Genomic DNA, 26781 nt, shown 5'->3' with positions numbered 1-26781 from the left:
TCTGCACCCCCAAGCCCGGTCGTGTCCTGAGATGGGCATCACTTTCAGTCTCGTGTCCTTCGCCTTGGCTTGCTCTCCTGTCAGCGATCACCGTAGATCATGTCTCAGTGAACAGCAGGAAGTCATTCCGAATCCAAAGTGGTCTGTGTGATTTGGGAGTGGACTCTGCAGTCACCCAGACCTTGGCTGGAATCCTGGTTCTGTCCCTTGTTACTCAGGGTAAAGGATCTCCCCGATCCACAGATTCTTGACCTGGAAAACTTGGTGAAGTTGATGCTCAGATGCAGCAAAGGCATATTCCATGAAATATCAGATGACATTTCTGAGATATCAACATTTAAAATAAATCCAACCTCAGAGTTGATACATAACACACAAGCAACCTGTCAGCTTCATACCTTTCCTAGAGCAAGCGCCGGGCAGGCAGGAGTGTGTCTCCTCCCTTGGCTCTGTGACATCTCTCAGTGCCTCCTGTCTCTCCCGAACTCTCTCAGACTTACAGAAACATACCAGAAGGACAAGCGGAGACGAAGGAGCGATCTTAGGGAGGGCCGGGATGGAGCTCAGTGGGCACCACGCCTGCCTCACAAGCGCAAGGTCCTGAGTTCGATCCCCGGTACCTCAAAAAACAAAACAAAAGAAAAGAAAGCAAAAATGATCTTAGGGTCTATCTGATTTTTACTTTTGCCTAAATAGAAGCTTTACTTCGCTAAATTGCAAACATAGATAGTAGTGACCCCAGATGTACAGTTTCCCGGAGGGAGGAAAAATAATTATCCTAGTTTGGACCCAGAGGACATTTTGTGGACCACAAAACAAAACTGTGGCTTAGTCCCAGATCACAGTATAGTGTATCTTTCACCACAGGTATGTTTAGGGCAACAGTTTAAGTTTTCGATATTAAATTATTATTTTTATACAGCAGGCATCTATACGGATGACAGAAAGGTCAGCGATGACAAGCAGGACTAACTTACAGAAATGTTTCTTTTCTTTCCTATTTTTTAATTATTTTGCCATGCTGAGGCTCAAACCTAGGTCTTTATGCCTACCAGGCAACTGTTCTACCACTGAGCTACTTGCCCAGCCCATGCAGAGAGGATCTTTTGGCCATGTTACTTAGTTAAGACTTTTTTCCTAAGAGAGAAAGGGAATCATAGAAAGATTCTTCGTAGATACAGATGAGACAATCAGATAACATTATTTGCATTTCTAACAAATCATTCAGAGGTAATACGACAAAGAACTGAATTAATATGAAAGAAAAGGGGCCCTAAGTCTATACTGGAGACAAAAGCCACAAAGACTCTTAAATTTCAATCCAAAGTAAATATACAGGGGAGGTGCAATAGAACAAAATCAAATTAACACAGGAGGTTCAGCCATACATGTGGTTTCCTTCAAGCAGGAAGACACACAAAGAATGGCCTTTAATGTATACAGTTGGTAATCACTTACACAATCAAGTTTCAGAGAGGAAATCCACAAAGCAAAAAGCAAAAACTGTGTTGGATTCAAGAGACCGCACGCATGCAGCCTACAACTCTGCAGTAAGAGTGACTGTGAAGCTTGATTAAGTTTCCATAACAACAGAGACCCCAGAGATAGAAAACAGAGACCTAAGGACAAAGGTATCGCAGGGGAGAACTGCATGTTAGGTTTGGGCACCAAAATCTCTATTTAAAGCATTAATAGGCTTCCCAGGGTAATGTAAGAAGGAACCGTAAGATTAAAGGTCTTAATCTTACTGTCTAGCAGAATATACCTGGAAAGGCGCCCCCTGCCAGGACAGCAAAATTAGGTTGAAGAAGAAGAAATTAAGGTACTTGTGTCCCCTCTGGTGACACTATTGATTCTGTGCCACTGAAATCACCCAGTTCAGTCTCAAGGAACTTTCTCCAGCTTCCTCAGCAGGAGACTTCCTGGAGGAGTTGAATGTTGCTCAATGAAAGACTACACAAATACCAGCTAACGATCGTGAGATCCTGGGCCCAAATCAATGGGCAGAACCTGACCAGAAAGAAGTAAAAGAAAAGAAAGGAAAAGAACAGAAAATCCAGATCCATGGAATAGGGCCTGACTGAGCCAGTGCCAAGAGAGAGGAATGACTCGCATCGGGTCTCCGTAGGTTTTGGAGACCATGGACAGCACATGCAGGCTGCTGTCTCAACTTCCCCTCCGAGTGGCTGAAGGGCTTCAGTTCTGAGGAGGCTGTGCTGCTGCACTGCACTGCAGGGGGACTGGCTAGGATTTCACTCTGTCCTTGTTAAAGAGGCATCCAGCGAAGGCAGCACCCAGTAGGTGTTGGCAGTGCCTGGGGTCTGTGTGAAACACAGCAGTCTCGGTAAGAGGATCAGGTTGGAGGCCCTGGAGTGGGTGCTGACGTAACAGATATGTCATGGGAGCCTAGGATCGGTCAGGTGCAGGGCACGCATGGTGTGTCAGTGAACTTGCACAAAATGACGTCAAGGAGTTTATTTTCTAGTAAGGGGGAAAGCACAGAAAGATGACAGAAAGGCAATTGTAAAGTGTATTAATTAGAGAGGGGTGAGTGCTGCAGAACAAAGTAAAAACAGTAAAGTGGATCAAGAGCTCTAGAGGGAGAGGAAGAAGAAATGCTGGGCTTCCTTGGGAACGTGGAGGACTCAGCCCTGCGGATGCAGAGATGGGCACTGTCAGAGTCAGCCCCGGGGGCGGCCGGTGCTAGGGCGTGCACGCCTGTAGTGGCTGAAGAACAGAATGAGCGTGGAGAACAGAGTGGAGACAGATGGCGCTGAAGGGAAAAGTGTGAGAAGGAAATTAGAAGCCAGATAAGTAATGGCAGCCTGGGACTTCGCTTAGGTCATGAGAATAAGATTTGGAGTTGAGCCAACTGTGGACAGATTCTGGGACGTGAAATAGGAGAGGCCACAGGCCACAAGGGACAACGGGGAAGAGGAATCTTCCCGAGAGAGGAACCCCAGTGGGACCCAACTTCCTTGCTCCCCTCTTGAAAGAGGACACAGAGTTCCCTACCTAAATGCATCCACACAGTGTAGCTAGCTAATAGTTGCTGTTACTCCCTTGGTAACCGGGAATTCTCTGGAGCACTTTTGGACACTGCTCGTCCAGCGGTGGAAGGCGAGAAGCGTGTCAGTGTGAGGTACCTAGGGGCTCCGGGATTAGGCACATCAAGGACAGGGGTCTGTGTTTCCAGTTGGGGGAGAACAGCCACTGCTGGGATGCAGCTGAAAGGCTGTGTCGTGGTTGTGTCCAGATGTCTCCCAAAGCCTCACATGGTCACGGGGGGGGGGCTTTTGTAGAGGTGCCTGGATCTAGAGTGTGGGGCACTGAGATCGATTCATGGTGCACTGCTAAGCTCAAGGGCACTAGGACTAAAGATGTGAGCGTTACCTGCCCTGAGCAGTCTGGATAAGGTAAAAGGAGCAGAAAGATGCTGCTAAGGCCCCAGCTTGCTTATTTCACTACCTCTTGTCTGCTACGAACTGTTTTTCCTCTGCTGTTCCTGTCTGCCAAGCCCCCTGCCTTGGAGTCAGTGCATTATGGACTAAAACCTCTACACACTGTGAGCCAAATAAACCTTTCCCCCTTTAGCTTTGGGTATGGGGCATTTTGTCTCAGCAATGAGAGAAAAGTAACTAAGACAACAAAGTAACCTGGAACCAGGGCATGCAATACTGGTGCCATATTCCACTGTACACAAAGGACACTGCAAAGTTGGGATAAAGTCTGGGTACGAATGGAACATCAGATGCATCAGGAGCTACTTAGCTCCTCTAAGATGAGCTTTATTTATAAATCAAAGCTGATAAATACCTATGTGCAAATATTGCTGAAAGGACTGAACCGTACTATGCATGCATAGAATTTAACACAATGTTGTTCTATTTTTAATAAACCAGTATCACTCACTGATACATGACATTATTATTTAATTGGCCCTAGATATAAGTATAGCTAAGTCAGCTATAGGCATGAAGGAGTATTTGAGTGCTGGTAACTGGTAGGAAATGGGTGTATGTGAAAGCCCTCTTCTTCTAGTTTAAGTTTATTCAGTGAATTAGAAAGAAGGAGTATCAGTGGAATAGGGATGGGAGAGGCTCTTTTGGGAGTTTAAAAAGAGGTAATGGTGAAAAATGCTTATCCAGAATTTCAGAAAGAACGGAAGTGCAATATAGTTTGATTGCCTGGAAAAAGCCAGGACTTTGTATCTGGCCAGAAGTTGCATCTGGCTAGTGTCAAGTCTTAGGAGAGACTAAACTTATAAACCGTGGGATACCGTGTTCTGTACAGGGGGTCTGGGCGATGCTGGGGCCAGGCTGTTCATCATGAATGGTTCATCTCATCTCCCCAGCCTTGAAGTCCTCAGAGGCAGCTCTGGGGTGCTGTCACCCCTGAAAGTATTCCAGCAAATCTGATGTCACAAGTAGAAGACAACGGTTCCCGGCACACATCTTAAATGTGCCTCCTCCTGCCAATCTACCACTTCCACCCTGCCAGGTCTGGAAGTCTCTGGTGCAGCCCTGGAAAAGCAAACAGGAAATGGACTGGATGCGGAAAGGTGAGCCCCGCGTAACTACTCAAGGTCTTCTTGGGAGCAGAAATGGAGAGTCTTGTGCCAGCAGCTATGCAGCACCGTCAGCAACAGGCAGGTTTGGGATGTGAACTTTGTACTGGTCCTGAAAGCTGCCTGGATTCTCCTCGTTCCTGCTTGTTACACATATTCCTGGTGGTGGTGCGAGCTACCCCACATCCTGGCCATTCATCACCCACTTTTTAAGAGACAGAGAATTGGTTTCCGTTGGCTGGAACTAAGCAGTCTGATGAGACAGTGATCGATATGATCCGCGCAGAGGGTGGAAAGGTCACTGACCTACAAGCAAGGTGTGCATCGAAAGGATAAAGTGCGGTGCAAACGGCATGCAGTGCGAACGCATCTCCCAGTACCTGAGCAAAGAACGCTTGCAAATAATGAGCATTTCAGAACAGCTGGAGTCTGTGTTACATTCTATGAGGCCGGCAGTAACTGCAGATGGTTGAAAAGAGGTATCCTCCTGTATTTTATAATAAAGTTAAAAGAGACAACATGTTACCGTCCAGTGTGTAGTAGAAACTCAATAAAGAAATGTTTCGATAAATCCTGGACCGGGTGCACAGTGCCGTGGACTAACACTAGGTACAAGCTTCTTTCTGAGCAAAGCAAAAGGTCAGCAAGCCCTTGCATGCAGGTTGCTGTATGATCAGAAATCATCATTAAATTGCAATGTCAACTTCTACAAGACACATCTGAAAAAGGTCTGAGCCTCGCGAAGGGGACGGGCACAAGACTAAGGACTCACAACCCACACACATCACCGAGCCTTGCTTGGTACAGAGGGAAGAATCTCAGCCTGCATAGGGAGAGACCATGTTCTCAGAGTCGGGGATGCTCTGCTCTGCCTCCACTTACTAGAGGAAAAATTGGGGCATGGAAGTTCCTTCCTCACATGCAGCGATTCATCTATGAATAGGGTTAGATGGTCTACCCACCTACAGAAGGTTCTGTAGGAATTGGGTGAAATGAAACCAGCAAAGCATTTAGGATAGTATTACTTCATAACAAATAAACATTCTTTTAAAAACATTTATTAGTTGAACTACTCATTGCAGTCCAGTTTTTATTTATGATCACCTTCCACTGCATAACATATACAGAAAGTCCCGTTTCATAATATTGCAGGGAATCTCCTACAGCTCATGCGCACTGCAGGAAATTAATGAGTTTATTGCATGGTTCTAGCTATGGCAATAAGCTTGTTATACCGAAGCACGTTTTAGGCTCCTCATACCTACAACCATAAAGAAATAGAAACCGTCTAATGGAGATAATTTCCACAGTTTTTATTGACAATTACCTGACTACTCCTTGAAGAAGGATTTTTAAGAGGTGAGCACGTATTAGTGACCCAGATGGCATCTCTACTTTCGGAACAGCTAGCCGGAAATAGGTTCTGCCTAGATCATAAAAGTTTCTGAGCATTAATCTATCTCTCTATTCCTGTTATCTGATGCAACGTACAAGTTTGACTCCACTGTGTGAGTTGGGGGTGGTCGTTACGCAACCAGAATCAAGATTGCTTATGTCAGAGAGTTGTGCCTGTCCCTCAGGTCCCTATGAAAGGAAATTATGACAATCACTTAGCATCTGTGAGAAATGGGCCACTGTGACAGAAAAGAAGATCAGCAACATAGGGTAATTTATCCAGGAAGCAATTACAAGTAGTGGAAAGACATACCATGTCGTTGTGAAAATAAGAGGTTTCTCTTAGGATTTATTTAAAATTAGTCTAAGTAATTGAGTCACACAAAAGATAAAGAAGTCACGTCTTAACACCTAGGAAGCTACACTATTAATTGGTAAAATCGAATATAAAGAGGATAAACAAGCTGAGATCAAACATCATGATTTTTTTATGCAACTCTGAAGACTTAATTTTAGGATACAAAAACACTCAGAGTATTTTGTAATTACAAACTAAGAAGAAGACCCATCCAGGAGGAATAATTACATAATTTCTGCACGGCTGCATTGTGTGAAGCTCAGAGAACTGAAATAAACAGATTCCTCTATCATTATGGCTGCTGCAGGCAGTGACTCACCGTGACAATGGGCAACACACCAGGAATAGTGTTTTGGTTTTCCCTCTGTGAACCATATAAGAAATTAAGCAAACTACATTTCCTCATAACTTACAGTTGTTTTAGAACTACCTCCCCCAAAATTGATTTCATTTCTAAAGTTCTTGCCAGTAACAAGGTCAGGAGCAGGTTTAAACTATGACTAAAATACAGGAAATTTCTGTTGTGGAAATGTTTTTCATTTGCCTTAAAGTGCTAATCTTCACTGCTGGAAAATTAATTTACATTTTCAGTGATGTGTGGCTCGTGAATATTTACAATAGCAAAATGCCATCAGAGTAAATAACAGGAGCTCAGTTCCTAAATTCTTGAGACTAACTCTATAACTCAAGTTGAGAAGTATTTATATATTTGCTTGAGTTTCAATAAATACTATAACAACCTCATTATAAACCTATATATTATTAATAAGAAATCATGCCACAAGTCTACAAGTATGAGATAACAAACAAACACCATGACTATAAAGAAGTTCCTCTAAAAACAGTAAAACCCTCCATGTAGGTCAATGGGAACCAAGAATTTGTCAACCTTCATCCTTTAAAGTGAGAGTACTTAATTAGTTCTGTTTTGAGATCCAGCTGCTCTGGTGGCTAGAGAAAAGCAATGTTGTGTTTCTTCTTTTGTTATGACAATGTCTGGCCTTTATAATTTTTCTCTGGTCCGGGTTTGCAGGACATCAGGCTTTGTTCCCGTGAGGAGCTGGTACACGGACACAGCGCATCCTGCTTTTCTTTCATCCCCTGCCCCTCCTTCCCTGCTCTTCCAACTCTTGCTTCCCCTTCCCTTTTGCAAAAGTTCTATTTCCAGTTTTTCCTTCAATCTCCCTCCATAGCCTTTCTCTCCTCTCCCTTTCCTTTTCCTCCACCTCTTGTTCCCCTTGATTTGAAAAAGATCTCCTGCTTCCTATAATCTTTTATTTCACTGCTCAGCGGTCTCAGTGTTGGATTTTTTGGCCTGAAAAAGACAAAATAATCTCTACAGGGCAGGGGGCTGGTCGGTCCATATGAGCTATGCTGTAATACAGACTCTGGCTTGAGCTTTACCATCTAATCCATCTTCAGTTTAACTTACACATCTTAAAGTCTCATGCCAGAGATGCAAAGAGAAACAAAAGAAGTCCCTGAGCTTGAGGAACACACGGTCTCTGAACTTCTACACCTGAGTAAACAGGTATGTTCCACATCGTCTGTCCCACAATCAACCAGCTACGTATGTTGGTGCTGGCCACACTCAGATAACCTGGTACAGATCACAACTGTACCAGTCTCTTTACCTGTGACAAATTACTGGAAATGTATATTTCTGAACCAAGCCAACTACTGGCAAAATGAAAGTATTTTAATAGGTGATACACATTTCACAGTGTCATTTGCTATTATCCCACCCGAAGGATTTTGTTGTTTTAAGATTGCAAATGATTGGAGAAGGCTTTGTACACCTAGTGAACGTGTGACAGTCAAGCTTCGTCGTGTTCACATGATTGGCTTGGCCACTGCCGGGATTGGGGGAGCACATTTCCGGTGTCTGGGTGGGTCTCGGAGCCAGGCATTGCGGACTAGTTCTGTCCCTGGCCCCTTCTCTCTGGAGCTCTTCCCAGTGCTGCTTGCGGCCCCCACGCACCTGGCAGCTGTGCTCTGTCACCCCCCCCCACCACAACGGGCCTGCCTCGGGTTCTGCTGACAATGGGGGATCCCCTAAAACTGGGAGTCGGATCAAATCTCTGTTCCTCACGTTGTCGGTGTCGGTATTACACCCCGTGGTGAGAAAGCTAACGTGATGGCCAGGTCTTTTGCCTTATTGCTGCTCCTCCAACTTCCTTTTCAGAGTTACCAGCGTAATCTCTGGTCCCTGGGCTCTGCCTGGCATGGATGTGGGAGGGGCTGGGCTGTTTCACCCCTTAGAGGTTCTGTCTGGGCTCCGGGTCACACAGAAGCCCTCTGCTTGGTCCTCTGAACTTGACCCGTAACTGTAATCCTGCGCAGTATAATCTGTTTCCCTGAAGAAAACTAGATTAGAAAGAGAAAAATGGGGGCTGGGAGAAAATGCCCCAGTATGTGAGTGCTAGGGTCCAGGACACTGATGAAGAACAGCAGAGGTCCATGGGAAAGAGACCATGTCTCACCATTTGGAGGTCATCTGGGGCCACTGCTGCCCCTTCCCACGTCCTGGGAGGTCAGAGTTTGCAAACTCCTGGTTCCTCTCTACCTCTGCCTTGTCCCTGTGGTCCCCGTGTATGTCTAGAAACTCCCTGACACTAGGAAAGCACTGCTGTGTAAATAGCAGCAGCCTTGAAACACTGAGCAGTCGGGCTACCTGAATCTAGAGAAATAGGAGCAGTGTCAGCAAGGCTGGACACAAAGGAATGGGACCTGAGGTCTGGTGAGAATGGACCATTTACTATTGGAATGGTTTTTTGTTTCCTTTTTCATATGCAAAGTAGGTAAATTAATAACAGCTTCATGTTTCACAGCAATGCTGGGATAGTGAGCTGGGATCATAGCTATGACCCTGTGCTGTAACTTGTAGTGAATTGTACACAGGTTAATAAATATTACACCCTGGTGAGAGTGAATGAGATTATGTAAAAGTCTTAACAATGTAGTGCTTGCTACCTGTTGTGGTTGCTGCTTGTTGTAGTTATTTGGAAAAATGCACTATGAATGAGTGCTAATGATGAAATGTGAAATGGAAAAAGCAAGATTAATAAACCGAATCATCTTAACAATACGAAAATACCCAAGGTCAAGGAGGAAGCCAGAGGAAAAGGTACCGAAGTGGCACCGGTACTCATCTCTCTGCAGAGGAGCGACAGGCTTGGAAAGGAGGTTACAGGAATGTCCACGCCTGTCCCCTAATCCAGTGGAAACAACCATACTATTCCCTCATCATCCCCCACTGGCCTGGGCTCTCCACACAAGGCCCTACTGACCCAAGTTGGGCCTAGGGTCTCTTTCTAAAAAGTCTAGGCATAAAACAGAGAGAGAGAGAGACTAAATTTTTCTTAGCACAGGTGGACTACGAAGTCTGAATCAGATGCTTTTTGATCATTCTTTCTGGACTACCAAAGACACTGAGAACATAGCAAAAGTGTACAGAGGACCAGGAAAAGGCCACAAGTGAGACGTATTGGTTTCTGAGGCTCTGGGAACAGACATTGCTACTGTAAGATTCTCCAAAATACCTCAATGTATATCACAGCTATATTTTGCTTTATTTCATTTCATAATGCTTTCTGCGTGTTTTACCAAGTACAAGAGATTTTTTACTTTATTCTTGTTTTTGTGTTTTGTTGTTGGTGGTTTTTTGTTTTTGTTTTTTTGAGACAGGGTCTCACTATGTAGTTGAGACTGACCTGGAACTCACTATGTAGCCCAGGCTGGTCTCAATCACAGTGATTGTTTTTTTGAGACAGGGTCTCACTATGTAGTTGAGACTGACCTGGAACTCACTATGTAGCCCAGGCTGGTCTCAAACTCACAGTGATCTTCCTGCCTCAGCCCCCTGAGTGCTGGGATTACAGGCGTGCACCACCATGCCTGGCCTATTCTTGTTATTTTTATAAAATTTCCAGCATGAGCACACAATTCTTTTATAGACTTTTATAAAAAAAGTAAAAAATAAAAATATAGCTACATACAACAGGCAGTAAGATTTAGAATTCTTCACATCAGCTATTTTGCAATCACTCAGAAGAGTGTATTTTATACCAGGTTAAAGATTTTTTAAAAGTCTATTCTCAGGACTCACTAGGGAAGAACACTGGGGCTTACTGCAGAATCCTAGGGCTTGGTTTGTCCAGAAGTCTCCAAATCCCACTTCACATTAACACGAACAGTGCATTCATACAAAGCCACAACCTACTTGATCTTCACTCAGATTCTTGCAACTGAGTACTTTATCGTAGCCGTCATGGATTAAGTTCAAAAAAGAAAATATCCAGAGTAGTGTAATTTCCTTGGCTCTCTGTTTTCATTTGTTTCAGGCACACTTATTTGCCAGCTTCACAGGAACCCGTCCCTTTTTACTACAGTGAAACAGTAGTAAAATTTGAACAGAAATCTGTAGCAGGAGGGCAGCCTTTTCTTTCTCCAATTAAATTTGACAAACAATTCCAAGATAAATCTCAGGTTGCTGGGAATTCTAGATTTTGCCTATGTATTTCTTGTTTGCTTTCCCTTAGGTCTTAATACAGGGCTTTTTCTTTTATTGTTGTCTTTTGAGAGGAGAGATGAATTCACACAAAATAGAGAAACTAAGATCCAGACAGGGGATTTGCAGGAACCAATGCTTTCTGGGATTTATATTCTTTCTTCAGCACAGGAAAAGAGCAAAGAGGCAGCTCTCTACCGCAGTTTAGAGAGCAAATCTACAGAGTGCAACTGAACTGTCAGCAACACCATTACTGAGGATTCTATTTTAAACAAGCATGAATAGCAAGTATGTCTCTGGCTGGTCTTTTTATTCTCTCTAACAATAGAAAAGACTGCTGCTAGCTATGGGAGAGCAACATCTACAGGTTATTTTTCCTTTTGGTTGGGAGAATTAGGTTGATTTATCATCATTTATGGCCAAGAATATGTCTCTCGGCAGAATGTACAATTAGACACAGTCCCTTCTCAAGTGCAAAAAACACATGGAGGGGAAAAAACTCCACAAGCTTTGCAAATACATTTTTCATTCTAAATAAAGAGATCTAATTTAGGCCTTCAGTGGTAGATTCACAAATATCTATACCTTCTAGCTCCACAGAAACTGAATTACCAAGAATGATGTTCCTACTTGGCAAATTCGAGAGAGACTGCGGGACAGCAACAGATCCAAACTTCAATCTTTGAAATCTGATTAGCAGCACCTATTACTGGCCCCATTTAAAGTTGCTTTGGTTTTCACTCTCTTTTTTTGTGATTTTTAAAAAATTCCTAATGCCTGCTTATAGTCACTGCTTTGTTCCTTTTATATTCTATTTGTTTTTCTTATTGTTTTCATTGCTCTTTTGACTTTCTATTTAGGAAAAACATTTCCACCAAATGAGTTAGCAAGTTCTCCATCTGACACAGACAAGTGAGGGCAGATGCGTCTCTGGAGTTGTCTTTTGTTCACACAGGGACAACTGATCTTTGCTCTGTGGACACAGGCTGGCCCGGGGGCACCATCGCTCTGCAGAGCCTTGGATGTCGCCAGAGTTGACACCTAAGTGTCCATTTCACCCACTGTCCACGAAAGAAAAGGCCTCACACAGCACTGTGTCCCTCAGAGGAAGTAAAAAGCTCTGGAAAAGCAAAGCTAATTGCCCGGGGTTCTCTAGCTCATAGGAAGCTGAACCCAGGGTCCCTGATTCCCACTCCAAACCTTTGCCCACCTTATTTGGCCTTGCCGGGCTATAATCAATTTATACTTTCAAAGTTTTTTTTTAAACTTAATTCCTCAGACAGCAATACATTCCCAGAGGTTTACAGCTTTGTGTCATTATGGAGTACTCGATATCGCTCTTGAAAAGAAACATAATAAAGCGTTCTCTCATGGAATTTCAGCTGCTTCTTGCGGGGCTCCTTGATCCACTGATTGTACCAGCTTTGAGAGTCTTACTTATGAGACAGGTAAAGGGGAGGGGGACAGAAGGCGGCAGAGACAATGAAGTTACCAAGAACCTAACAGTGCCAGCATCAGAGCAGCCAGGTAACATTTCCCAGCTTAGAGATGAGGCCAGAGAGGTGAAGTAATGTCCCCCAGATCCCTCGGATGGCAGAGCAAGATCTCAGCTTCAGCCACTGTGACTTCAAGCTCATTTTCCTGGAACTGAATTTTTGTAAATCAAGCAGAAGATGGGGAAGGGGCTCTTCAGAGAGATGGAACATATTGTTCACAACTGTTACTTTTAAGTCTCGGATATAAAAACGTCTTTGCATTGTTTCTCTGGTCCTTGGAAGAAAAGCATGTCCCCAAAAGACTCCTCTTAGCCATGCTGTGAATAAGTCAAGCGGTGTTATTTAAACGTCTGGGTGCTTTGGTCAGTCAAAGGGATCACTGATTTTCCCTCCCTCACAGGGAAATGCACCAAGGTCACGGATACCCTGGAAAACATAAACGGTTCTGAGGAGCTCTCTGCTCTCTTGGAGCCAGGCTGGCTCCTGATTCACTCTAGGAGGTCACTTCAGTCACACCTGAGTCCATTTGTTGCTCTCAGATTGCTCATCAGAAGCAATCAAGGATTAAACTCCAGGCATTACCACCACGGATTATTCATTTTAGCAAACTCAAGCCAAGATAACACAGTGAATGAATAATAGAAATGTTCCTGGAAAGACAAGTCCAGATCACTGTTTGGTAATTCAACACTAATAATTGAGTCTTATAAAATCATTAATAGGAGGGGCCAGAGGTTTAGCTCAGTGGTGCCAGCACCTGCCTGGCAAGCACAAGGTCCTGAGTTCTATCCCCCACTCTAAAAAAAAAAAAAAAAAAAAAAAAAAAAAAATCATTAATAAGAATGCCTGTAACTTATACTGAGTTCAGCAGTTGACTAAATATTTTTCCATATATAATGTCAATTTTCATAAGTAATCCCTCAGTAAAATTCAGAAACAACTGAATGTTAGTATGTGTTATGAATTGGGCTAGGCCCTGAAGATAAATCAGTAAGAAATGGTCTTTAACCTAAAAAAAAAAACGAACTTACTATTTTTTTTACTATAATCTTTTGTATACATAGCTCACTGAGTCCATTTATATCCAAGACTGAAACTGGAGTTTTTTGGTCTCAAGAATCATTCTTTCCTTTTTCTATGAGCTTCTACTTAGCATGGGAATTGAAACTCAGAGGAAAGTAATTGTGGGCCTATTTTGTAAAAAAATTTTTTCTCTAAATTTATAGCTTTTAATTCATAATTTTTATAAATTTAGAACTTTTAAGGAGATGTGTACCCTCTCCCTCTCTCTCTCTCTTCAACTCAATGTAAAGCAGATGTTTGCTTAAACAGAAACAGGATCCAGGCTGTCGCGTTCAGCGTTCATACAATGCATTCAGCCTTGCAGGCCTAGGGTCTAACAGCTAAGCGCGCTGTGATGCACTGTTCTGTGTCTCAAGGCTGAGAAGAGGAAGACTATGTGCAAAGGCCAGGCCATTAAAGAGTCAGACAAGAAGAAAGGTGAAGAGAGCGTGGAGGAATTTGGCTTTCCGATGAGAAGGGGACGGCATCTTGATCGCCCTCTCCAGGGATTTAGGTTGGTTATGAAAAATCATGTGCTGCCGGGGAAGACTGTCATTTCCTGGAACAAGATACCAAGGGAAGTTGCGGAATCCCCTTTAGAAAACAGAAAAGGATTTCTCATCTCTTCTTAAGGTTTGAGTGTGGCACAGCCCTAGGTAGAAAAATGGGCTAGACGGCTTCCCTAAAGTTTTAAGCTTGATAACTCATTATCGTGCTGACATCAGCCACGAAAAGCCCGTGTCACGGCGAGCCTGCAGAGCAAAGGCAGAAAGCTCAGTTCAGGGTTTTCCCCAGGTCAGCTCTTAGGGCCGAGTGTGGGAAGAGGCTTGGATTCTGTTGTCTTGTTCATTCATGAGGTTTCACAATAAGCCTAAGCCATGGAAAATCCCAGTGGGCATCATTATTTGGAAATGCTGAGATGATAATATGTCCCAGCAAGGACTTTCACAAGTCTCAGGCTTTTTAAAAAATTAATTTTACTGGTACGTTTAAGGTATGCGATGTAAGGTCATTGGTCACTGGAAACGTGTACCTTTACATAATCCACCTTCCTTTTCTGGTGCTTCATCTGCAAAGTGGGAAGTAGCATATCCGCCTAGATGTGATGAGTAGTCTGTTTCTAGGGCTTAGCACAGAACGGCACAGAGTTAGTGCTCATGAGACCATAGGTGCTGCTGCTGCTGGTGGTATTGTCCCTGCCAGATCACCCAACAGGCAGAAACTTCCCCAGCATGATGAGGACAGACACAGCCTTTCTACCAGGCATCAGGAATGGAAGGGCTCTTTCTCAGAGCAGTGCGGCTCCCGAAGCTGCAGAACACACATTTCCTGTGTCTCCTGCGGACCCACCACGCACCGGAAACTCTATTAGCTGTCAACGTAAACTTGAAGGAAACTGTCAGGCCCCTCAAGGGTTTCCTGGCCCAGAGTGAAAGAATCATCACAGCAGATAAGCGCAGTCTGAACTGGAGAAGCAAACAGTGAAAATCGGTGGGAGAAGACAAGAGAACGCGGGAGGGTGGGCGGGACCAGGAGGGCACTGTGGACAGCACAGGCCAGTTGAAATCCTAAGCCGAATAACAACCAGGCACCATGGTCACTAAGCACGTTTTCTTCCAACTAAAATTTTATTGACAAAAAGAGGTCACTGGTCAAATAACTACTTAACTGCCTCAACTTATTTGATTGGGCAGAAAGACTCATGGGGGGGCGGGATGATGTTTTGGATTCCAAAACTTGCACATGTATTTAGCATTGACGGAGTAAGCTTCTTTTCAGTAAATTTGCAACTTGTGTATGTTGTGTTGTGAGGAAGTAACTGTAAATATTAGAAGACTATAAGAAGGTTCTTTTATCATCTTGCTTTTACTAACAGGACTTCTCGAAGACAGTTATCCAGGTTAGGTTCCTAGTGCAAATCCCTCCTGCTTAGCTTGACAAAAGCCAGACATATACAGAAGGTCCTTGCTGATACTCCCAGTGGTTGTATGGACCGGATATTCATCTGGTTATGTGGCTCATATTTCCTTGGGTGTGAAATAAGATTTTAATTTCTGCTAATTAAAGTGAGTGACTGCAAATTTTAAATATGAGTGGTAAAAAAGTGTTACTAGTAACAAGCTCAATAGATCAGCCTTTTAAATAAAGCCAGAAACTTTTAGATGTATAGGAAAGACCACTTGCATTATTCCTATTAACAACCTCACAGAAGATGGTTAGATGTTTAAAGCATTGAACGTTTATGACTCACAAACCCTGTCAATCCACAAGGCATTTTCTTTACAACCAAATCTCTTCTTCATTAGGTCACTGCAACCTTGGATGCAAGCACTGGGAGTTCCCTGAACAGTGCACAGAAGGACTTTTCACAATGACCAGAAGTCACCACAGCAGAAAGATGAAAATATACGGCAAGGTAAATTCTAAAGCACATGCCTTTGAAATAACTTTCCTGAGATTACTGAAAGCACGCAATCAATATAAACACATTTCAACTATCTGTCTTCAGACAGGTAAAACGAAAACAATTCACCAGACTAAATACTCTGAAATGCTGCTTTGTCACAGCAGAAACACACTCAAATCAACTGTCCCCAACCATGGATGGCATTTCTCTAAGTTCCCAAAGTCCCACAATTAAGTCTTACTTACCCTTTACCCTGAAGCCCCCACCACGTATAGCAAATGTTCAATGTGTAATTGCTAAACTGGAGTGACTGCACAAATTAGAACACAGGATTGGATAAAATGGTGATACTTAAATTATCTACTGTTGTTTTGTCTAGCCAGGTTAACTGGGACAGTGAAACTCATAAGGTTTCATAAACTCAAAGGAGTCTAAAGTTCCAGTTATGTTTGAATCATGTGCCATGGAGCACAGATAAGAAACAAAAGTTCCTTGGCTATCATGAGTTCTTCCCTGTTATTTCCGGTGGAGGATGAGGAGAGGGAAAAGAGCAATCTCCTTCCCCAGCAGCGGCCAAATTGCCCAGCAGATGAAAAATGAGCACATGAACATATTTTAACATCAGTGCTCAGCCCAATTACTACTATGCTAGATCACAAGATTTAGAAAATGTTCAATATGATATTTTTAGGTTTAAAGTTTCTCATATGTTTAATGTAGTAAGTTGATCAAGAAGCTTTAAAAATAACAGAGATCTCCAAACAAGCAAACGACAAATGCTTTCCTGGAAATACTCTAACCCTCCTGTGTGTGCCCATCATCTCCCTGAGGCCCTGTGTTGGAACTGGGGACACTGGGCTGCAGGTGAAGGGGAGAAGGGCCTGGCGGTGGGGATGCGCCTGGGGGCCTGGAGCCCCGTGTCTGAAGGAAGCTGCCTCCAGTGCCACCTTCTGCGTCAGCCGCTTCTGACAGAGGGACAAGCGGGCTGCGGGTTAAGCTCTCTGAGAGCCCCGGACAAACCCGGCTCATTGTGCTGTGATCTGACTTGAGCAGGGCTCACATCTCCTGCTCCCTGCCTGTGGCTTCCCCACCTTGCTGGGCATCCAGTGATATTCCTTTTTTCTTTCTGTTTTAATCCAGAAGAGGAGAAAACATCTATCCACAATGTGAGAGAACAGAGCAGCCTCCTCTTTGGAGCAAGCGCCGGGTTGTGAATCAGTGCCTTTCTGCTTTTTCCCCTCATTTATGTGCAGGTTTACGAGACACCGGGCTGCTGTGAAACCTCCCGATGACGTCAATGACACCGAGAAACTGGAGCAGCGGAGACAGCTGCGAGGCCCCAGTCTGCGGAGGTTTTGTTCTTCTCTCCCGGGGTGACATCCGAGGCAGACATGATCAATCAGGCCCTCCTGGCTCAACACCAAATCAAAGGCACTGTATCACTCCAGGCAGGCAAAGCTGCAATTACAGGATGGGTTCAGCTTTTTCCCTAGGAATATTTTGCTCATGACAACGAGTAATGCAATGAAAACTGAATTAAATGCAAGGATAATTACTAAAAAATCTAATTATAATATGGGAGCAATTTTTAATGTTTTATGTGTCAAATAATTAAAGGTCACTCTCTGCATATATTCTATATAAATATTCAAAACAGCCAAAATGCTTCTTCCTCCCAAAACACAAATTCAAACTTTGACCAGTGGCCAAGAAATGTCTAGTAAACACACACACACACACACACACACACACACACCCCATAGCTTTATTCTCACTTTGCAAACAAACAACAACAACAAAAAGTCCTGTGATAGCTGACAGGGAGAAAACTAATAGTCTGTGAATTAACATTCTTCTTCAAAAACATCCAAAACAAAACCAAGAAGAAGAAAGCAAAGCCAACTGCTTTTTGTTCGTTAAACATAACATTATTTACTGACTTTTCAAGCTCTCTTCACAGGAATAGTCTTACTTGCTTGAGTATATAATAGCATATTGGAATCTGAAAAACTATAGCACTTAATCTAATTATATAGTTTTGAAGAAAATGTCTCCACTCTGTCACTTTTTTTTCTCTGAGTTTTAAATAGGTAACATTAAAATACTAAGGATATCCAAGGCCAATCATACCAAGCCTCACTAATAAATGCCTTGAAGACTTGTTGGTTTGTTTGTTTGTTGTTTGCAAAGTCACCTAGAAGATCTAGACATAGCCCACCCTCCACAGAGAGAAGGATTCAAACCCTCTGCAGTCTGGATTCCCAGCCTTCTGGAGTGCTCATTTGCTGACCGTGCTGGTGCCAGAGTAAGGGTGACGTGGAACAGAAGATAAAAACATGGAAGAAAACATCAGCACCAATCTCAGCGCCAAACTGAATATGACCTAAAGCCGGTGGTCCAGAAAGTCAATTGTCCGAAGATAAGCAACAGGAAACAAAGTGCCGCTCAGCACACATTATCCACGTTCCACTGCCAGCTCGCCGTGTTATTTCACCCGCTAATATTACATTCGATGTACATTTCTCCGACTTAATAGTACTCCAAAGACGCAAAAGGCCATTATGCAGGAGACTTAGTTTTGCAGAGAGGAACAAACAAGAGCACATGTGTTTAAACGTCAGGACAGGAGCTTAGGTCAACTAGAATAACAAACGTCTTGCCATTCCGTCATGCCTACCCAAGGTAGGGATCTAAAGTGCCCTCTGTTGTTACAAGAAGTCTGTGCTATGAGGGGAGGATCATCAAAGGTAAAGCGCCTTCCCTGACCCAGCCCTGTACTAGACTCACTACTGACTTAGGCACCAGAACATGGGAGAGGTGAGTGTCACAGCTCCTCTCTTGGTAGACACAAGTCCCTGAATGACTCCGTGTGAGGACAGGATGTACCGAAAGGACACATGAAGAACACGCTTCAAAAACATTGTCAGTGTGATTGTTATTATTTTTAGCTGTTGGTTTTTAAAAGTGCATTCTGATACTTTAGCCTCAGGACTGTGCTAGGTAACGGAACCACGCACACAGCATTCATGGAGCAAAGCTGGACATTAACTTGAGAATTGCCATCACCTCCTACAGCTATCCCCACTACCGGTACCAAAAAAAAGCAAGGTAAGCCTGGTGTGGCTGCACACGCCTGTACTCCCAGCACATGGGAGGCTGAGGCAAGAGGACTCCCTCAAGTTTGAAGCCAGCCTGGGCTACATAGTGGGTTCAAGACTAGCCAGAACTACACAGAGAGGCGCTGTCTCAAAAAAACAAAACCAAAGAAGAACAACAAAAAAGCAAAGTAGACCTTCCCTACTCAACTGTGAATCTGGAAGAGTAACAACTACAGGTCACTCCTTTCTTTTCTCCCAGTGAGGCACAGAAAGGCATGCTGTTCTTGAAAGGCTCTGAATGAAACAGTGAATATTCATCCTTATGATTTCACCCAATCCACACTGTCAAAGGGATCTTAGTACCCACTCTGCGGAGAAGGGATAAGGGATGGATCTTCTGGCGAACTCCTAGCCAGTTAGAGCTCGTTTCTTTCCCCCTTGGATCTTGTTACCTGTGGATGGATCTGAAGCCCGGAGAAAGGTACTGAAAGTCCCAGAACTGAGCTCAGAGATTCAGTCTTATTTCCAAGGGCTCCCTGAGCTTATAAGTGAGCAGGCTACCACGTCAGTCCAGAAATCGCAGTGAAGCCAGAGAAAGAGCCTGCATCAGTCCACAGCAAGCTAGTCACTCTTTGGAAACTTGAACCGGTCCGAATGACCTAGAGCATTTACTCATTCATTCACTTATTCTTTCAGCAAATAGTGAGTGACAGCTGGCGGCACACACTGGGGATTAAGGGTGTGCTAGCGGGCTGGCTTATGTGGAGGAAGCCTTGACTCTGGTGTGCTCCTCTTTCCTCTCACACCTTCTACGTGTGATCAGCCCACACAGAGGGCTCACTTTGGCACTGGGCAGATCCCACCTTCCACGCCACACGGCTGGGTCTTCCTGCTCCTCTGTGACCACATGTCCAGGCCCTGCCCTCCATCGTGTGCTGTGTTCCTGCCCATCCCACGTCTGCCGCACTGCCCACTCACGGACAGGGGACAGAGGGGTCCCTTCTGTCCAAGCACGCACGGCCTCCAGGTTGCCTGGCACTGCCCATCTACCATTCGATGGTCTTTTGATTTTTAACAGAGATGTGCTGGGTGAGTTTTCATGGCAAGACTGACAAACACTAATGAACCAGTGACTCTGAATCAATCAAAGCAATCAAACAAGAAGTTGGATCTTCTCTGACAGATGACTCACACGGAGACTGAGTACCGAGCACCTGCTTCATTATCCAAACCCAGTCGGAAGAGCCTGGAGGGTCTCCCACTCACTCACAGCAGTTTCGTAAACAGCACAATTTATTCACTTCCTCCCTGCCCACAGTGTAAATGCCATAAAAATGTTTTGAGTAATATATTTGTGGGGAATTAAAGTGTTTTTACACAACAGTATTGGATAGCTCTAAACAGAAATATCACAGTCATAAAAAGCACAAAATAACTTAAATATATTTATTAGCTAGAAGTTGAATATTTACAAACTTCATAAACAAGAACTTAAAACTATTACCAATAAATTGATAACTATACAAATTGTATTTATCATAGGATGGAAAGATCAAGGATTTAAGAATTGCAGAGAACTGGGTTTTCATTCAGATTTTGCTCAGTATGTGCTCTATGGAAACAGGAAAGTTAGTCCTATAAAAGCTTTAATTTCTAATCTGTGATACATGGATAAGAATACCTATCTAATAGGTTCTAATGAAGAACATATGAATATGTATGAAGTACTCTAAACTGGCAACAATAGCCATTAAGGATGGCTGCCATTATAATGAAACTGTGGTTTTTAATTTTACTTTTTATTTATTTATTTTTTGGTGCCAGGAATCAAACTTGGATCCTTGGGCTTGCAAAGCAGGCGGCGGAACCACTGAGCTAGATCCCTGGCCCAAACTGTGGTATTTTAAGAAGGGACGTACAAGCCCAATTCTAAGACTGTGTCTGATTATGTGCCCGATATCTCACTCGACAGGGTCCACCTGTCACAGCCGGTATGATGCCTCTGAAGCTCTGCCTGCTCACCAAAGCTTCAGGATGCCCGACCTCCAAGAAAGCCTGCCCTGCATTCCCACAGTCTGACTGATTACCTGGGAATCAGTGAGATGCCAAGGACTGGGACCTACGTGAGCTCTCCATGAGCTGATTTCCTAAAATGACACAGAACCTGAATATTTATGATCTGGCTTTACCGCATGTGCTCTGGCCCCAAACCGTAAACTTGACTCATTCCTGCCTGCAGATTAAGACCTGGTCAACAACAAGGAGATCTCACAGGGCTTTGAAACCGCTGCTGGGAGTAAAGACTGTCAAGGGATTCTTAGTTTTCAAATGAAGTCTTCAAGCCAAGTCTCCTCAAGGAGGCACAAGGACCTAAGACCAGGGCTTGCAGAGGACATTTGTACCAAGTCACTCACGCTGCTGGATATGCCCAAGTCCCAACACACACACACACACACACACACTAATTCCTTTGAGAAGAATTTATTAAGCCCTTCCTATGTGTTAAAAGCTGTTCTAAGCATTAAGACATATCACTTAACAAGACAGACAAAAGCTCTTGTCCCTGGGTTCACATCCCATCTGTGGCTGTGAACAACATGGGAGGGGAACCCAGAAATTAACGCACAGCCATCTACAGGGTTTATCTGTCTCTGGGGACCCCCCCTCCCTTCACTGTTGCTTTGTCTCTGTGTGGCAGCTCTCCCCATCTCCCTGTAGCCTGAGGTCTAATGTCCCCTGTGCACGACCTCTCCTTGCAGCCTCCTGGGCTCTCTGCATGGCTTTTCCTGGCATTTCCTAGATCGTCTTCTTGATGTCTGTCTCTCCACCTAGAAGGCCAGCTCCTCCGGGGCAGAAGCCTGCTAAGGACTAATTCTTATGAAGAATTGTCCACTGACCACGGGGGATAACATTCTCAAAAATGTGTAGTTAGTGAGGGGATGTAGTCTTAGTCTACTGTAAAAGGAAGATTGATTTTGACGTTAACTGACTAGGTTGATCCTTTTCATATGATCCACTCCAAACTGAATAATTCATGAACTTAAGCAACCTTTTGTTGAAATACAACTATTTTATGTGAACTACATAAGCACTGCTTTATTAAAGGCTGATCCAGGAAGGAGTGTAATTCAAAGGTAAGTTTTAATTAGTTGACACAAAAGCCTTGATAGAAATACTAGTTTTATGACTTAATTGTCTTAAAATGCTTGATTTCATCTGTCTCCCATCATTGGAATCAGCTGAAGAGTGTAGTTAAGATGTTTATTTCCTCCAACCTAATTATCACAAGAAAACTAAATTACTGTGTGACTTTAAGAGGGGAAGATGTAGCCGCTGAGGAACGTCCTGTGATGGGAAGCTCAGAGTTCCCGAGGGGAGCTGCCTGAAGGCTGGGGAGCCGAGGAGTGGGTGCACCACATCCCCAGACGTGGGCAGAGCCCAGTCTGTCTGACCGGTGGTTTTGCCATCAGTACTCTCCCAAGACAGGCTCCATCAGACTAGCTGTTCCTTGACCGGTTGGTTCCAGTCTTGGAAACATCTTTCAGTCTGTCTTCAGCTTGGGGGACTTGGCCTCTATTGACTCAACTGTGCAGTGGTAGAGGAAGCTGCATTTCTGACAGGGAGAAAGGTCTTAGGAGCCAGCTAGCATTCCTTCCTGCAATCAACTTAATTTTAGGTCTTCTACTGAACCAATGGCCTGAGCCATCCGCTCTACGCAGTAGGCTAAGTGAGAATGTGTTTCCTCTTGCTCTTCATCTAGTGAAACAAAATCTGTTGCCTCACTTGTCAAGGACATAATCTTACGGAAGGAGCTTGTTTTTCTGCCCCCAATTTGTGGCATGTAATTCACACTTCTTTCACACGACACTTCCTGACACCTAACTTCATGGAGGGGGCAGGAATATGTGACGAGATGGCCGAGTGACTTATAAATGTGTGTATGCAACTCTTTCAAATAAAACAGGAAGGAAAAAGAAATGTTATGTGCGTTTTTCCTCATCACAGTTGAATTACAGGCATTTCTCTTGTACTGCTCGTTCAGGTGAGGGCTAAATGTCAAGAGGAGAAGAATGGTCTCTGCACAAAAAATGAAACAACAACAACAACAAAAACACAGACTCATCTTTAAAAGTCTTGAGTGCCTATGAATAAATTAGTTGTTGATCAAAATACATTTTTCTGCTGTCTGTGCCATCAGTGACTATCAGTAGAAGGCATTGTATTCAGATCTTTATTTGTATTCAGATTTCACTGTTTCTTTTTAGAAGTACATGTTGGGAGCACATCATGCTTAATTCCTTGTGTGGAGTTGGTACATATGCGTAACACATCTCAATTCTTCTTTTCACCCCCTTCCCTCCCCTTCCATATTTTGATCCCTTCCCACTTAAGAAAGATTTATCTCCCTACTTCCTATTATCTATCATTTGTTTCACTCTTTGTAATTTGGGTTTCTCATATAAGAGAAGCTATGCAACATTCAAGCTTGTGTGTTTGATTTATTTCACCTAACATGATGGTCTCAGGTGCATCTTATTTCTACAAATGACTCAAGTTTATCCCTCATTATGGCAGAGTAGTGCTCCATGGTATATAAATGCCACATTTCTTTATTCATCCATCTAGAACATGTAGGCTCTTCATCACAGGAACCCGGTCTGGGGTACACTTTTTTCTCATTCTGGCTAACTAATTAAAGCAAAGTGTCTTTTTTGAACTAAAAAAAGATCTACCTTTCACAACATAACTACACACAGGACTATAACTAAATGGGTCTCGAAACTGGCTCTTACACTCTTGGACCACTAACTAGCTTCTGCTCAGAGTTTAGCAGTGACAAAGACACTCTGTCATGCTCCATGACTTCTCTAGCCGTTTAAAGAATAAATGTTTCTGGGAATGTTTACAAATCTCTTATTTCACTTCTAAGGTGATGGCCATGGTAGTCAAAATTGTTCTAGACTCTCAGTAATCCACTACTAAATATACTAAATCCAGGTATGTCTCATTCAAGGAACCATATGTAAATTGAGAAGCAAACGAACTACAAAAATAATAGAAACTCCCCTGGGATTCTTTTAGTTTGGCTTCCATAGTGCATTTGAGTGATTGCTTAAATATAATTAACTGATGTGGGTGTAACTGAAAAATGGAGAGTTCAATTTTATTTTCTCACCTGAATTTACTGTTAAGTAAATTCAATAGGAAAGATTTCAATAGGAAAAAAAGATGTAAGTAAAGTAACTTAAAAATACAGAAGTCTAATGAATTCAACTGGGAAAAAGATACATGTGCACTTAACTCTTAAGGAATTATATAGAAAAAGAGATAAACCATCTTCAGGTAGAGAGCTTACAAGGATACTCAGTAACGCTTACAAGCTTTTAGCTGTTTAAACGTGGAAAAGTTTCACCACCTCAATTCAACAGTCTAATAATGATGTCCCACTTCTAAGTCGCCAGAGAAAAGTGATGGACCCCCTGGTGTACCTTAAAGATGATAGACACTTGTGGGATAAGTAGCACTTGTCCCAATTCTTTCCTCCTAAAATAGAATACAGTTCTACTGCTTAGGAAGCATCCCTGTTTCCATAGAAACCACCTTGTCTAGCCACTGTCTCAAGGCTGGCTCCACACTGGGTTGTGTCCCTTCTTGTTTTAATACACTTACTAGTCCCCCAGACTTTGATGATAGAGACGAAGTCATTATGAAGATGCACCCAGCCCTGTCTGCTTTTTTGGCTTCATCTCAAGTAATTACTTCTCCTCTTGTGACTCAGGACAGTAACAACAATGCCGTCTGTACCACCACCCAAGTGAATCAAGCTATGCTGTATTATGCCTGGAAGATCTGGGTTCTAGTTCTCAGTTCAGCTATGCCCTACTTATTCATCAAAATTCTAATTATAGGTCACTTTCTTTATTTCCTCATCTGATATAGCTGCATCTATGTTCTGAAAGCAGGTTATGTCCATGTCTATATTGTTGTAATACACTGACTTGTAATTGTTGATTTATTTGTGGGTTCACCGTATTTGATTTTTATATAACTTTGGGTTTCAGAAGCCTAACATAGTATCTGGTACACAATAAGAGCTCAACAAATGTATGGTTGAAAGATGAAGGAATCCACTACTCTAATGGATAAGAGGAATTGTTAGAATGTTGATCTAAACAGTATATCATTACTGAAGCAATCTGAACTTCTAACAGTGCTAGTGTAACTTATAGGTAATGTAAGAGACAAGGAAGGCTAACACTTGTTGGATTAATTCTTTGGGCCAGGCCCTGGGCTAAGTTCTTTAACATTTCATATGAACATTACAGTCTGGCACATACTAGCCATATCATTTTTTGTATTTAATTCTTAATTTGAATTTGATTTCATGTGTACTTTTGTGCCCGTACCTATGTTAGGTGCTTCTACATACCAAAATTTTTGTACTATTTCAGGGAAGGCATTGTAGACTTATTCACAAGGAATAAAATTGGAGTTCAGGCTCACCTAAGCTTGTACATTTGGAAACTAGACTTTTCTTTCATCTGTACTGGTTTGGTTCTTTAAGCAGAGTTTGTTTCACTGAAACAACAGCACATTTCCCAGACTGTTCCAGAGATCTGTTGCAGTCTGCTGATACTTCACTCCAATAAAGGGGTAGATGCTCAGGTAAGTTGAACTCATCTTCTCTCCATTTTAATATGTCTTCTTTTAGAAATTCACAATGACATTAATTGTATTTCAAAGGTCTGAAAGCCAATAACCTCCCTAACTATCCACTCAAATATTTGCTAGTTTTAAGAAACTGCCCCCTTTTTATTTCTTGGCAGAACATTCATGTTCCACCCTTTGAAGCTCATGACTATCTTCAGTAGAAGTTATATTAAATGGGATGAAGATGGTTATTTTTTGAACCAATTAGTCAAAATTCTCTTTTGAATTTCTTGTTTGATGAAAATAGTAAAAATTTTAAGCCCCCTTCTTCTGCATATACCTCACATTTTTTATTAATTCTAGAAAAAAAGTGTTCAGAAAAAAATCATTGTTTGGTATATGAGAAGTAGTTAGGCTCAAAGAGAAAGAGTACTTTGCTCTTCTGATTTTCTCATCAACACCCCCAAAAGTGATACTGAATGAATTCCTGAGGCAGTGAACTAGGCACCAAGCAAAACAATCACACCCACCACAGTCTCTGCCCTGTAGAAGATGTGGCACTCAGAGTGGCTAAAAAATTAGGTGACCTCAAGCAAGCAATGCCTGTGTTTAAAATGTATGCAGAGATATTTCTGTTCTGCTATAAACATAAACCTGAGACTATGCAATTACAGAAGAGTAAGTCAGTATCAGATCACTGCTTGGGTCTGGTTTTTGGTATCTGCTATCTCCCACCTGTCCTGTTATTCCATGCTTCTTGCTGTGTCAGCCCTCAAAATGGAGACATACTTTATAGACTCAGAAGCATTTTAAACAAAGTACTTTCAATCTCTCTATAGCTCAAAAGAATTTTTAAAAATTCACTATTCATTAGCCACCTAAAATGTACATTTGGGAGTGGTTAAAGGTCTTTGGAATTCATCAAAACTACTTATTACTTCATATTTCTTTTTTGTAAGAATTTAATAGAGGAAAGATTTTCCAATATAGTTTTATCTTAAACTTCAAGCCAAGCAAAATGAAGATCATTCACACATTTCACCCTGGCCTGAGGAAACCTAATTTACTGTTCCAGGAAGTTCCACTCACTGTGTGCTGTACTTCTGAATGAGAAAGAAAATGAAGAAGAAAAACAAACAGACAAACAAACAAATAAATAATTCTTACTGCAGGCACACACTCAAAGTATTTTCCTCACAAATTCATGTAGTTTCATAAAGCATAATCTCCCCCCTAG

The 26781-nt window shown here is 42.8% G+C and overlaps 1 protein-coding gene across 3 annotated transcripts in view; it reads right to left on the bottom strand.

Moving 5' to 3' along the window:
* Nucleotides 1-26781, bottom strand: part of Pde4b (phosphodiesterase 4B) — a 495360-nt gene that overhangs the window by 146291 nt on the left and 322288 nt on the right. The window lies entirely within an intron of this gene.

This window comes from Fukomys damarensis, unplaced genomic scaffold (assembly GCF_012274545.1).
Source record: "Fukomys damarensis isolate Sample0158 unplaced genomic scaffold, DMR_v1.0_HiC HiC_scaffold_33, whole genome shotgun sequence".
Classification (NCBI taxonomy): Eukaryota; Metazoa; Chordata; class Mammalia; order Rodentia; family Bathyergidae; genus Fukomys; species Fukomys damarensis.
This window is presented reverse-complemented; position numbering and strand designations above follow the sequence as displayed.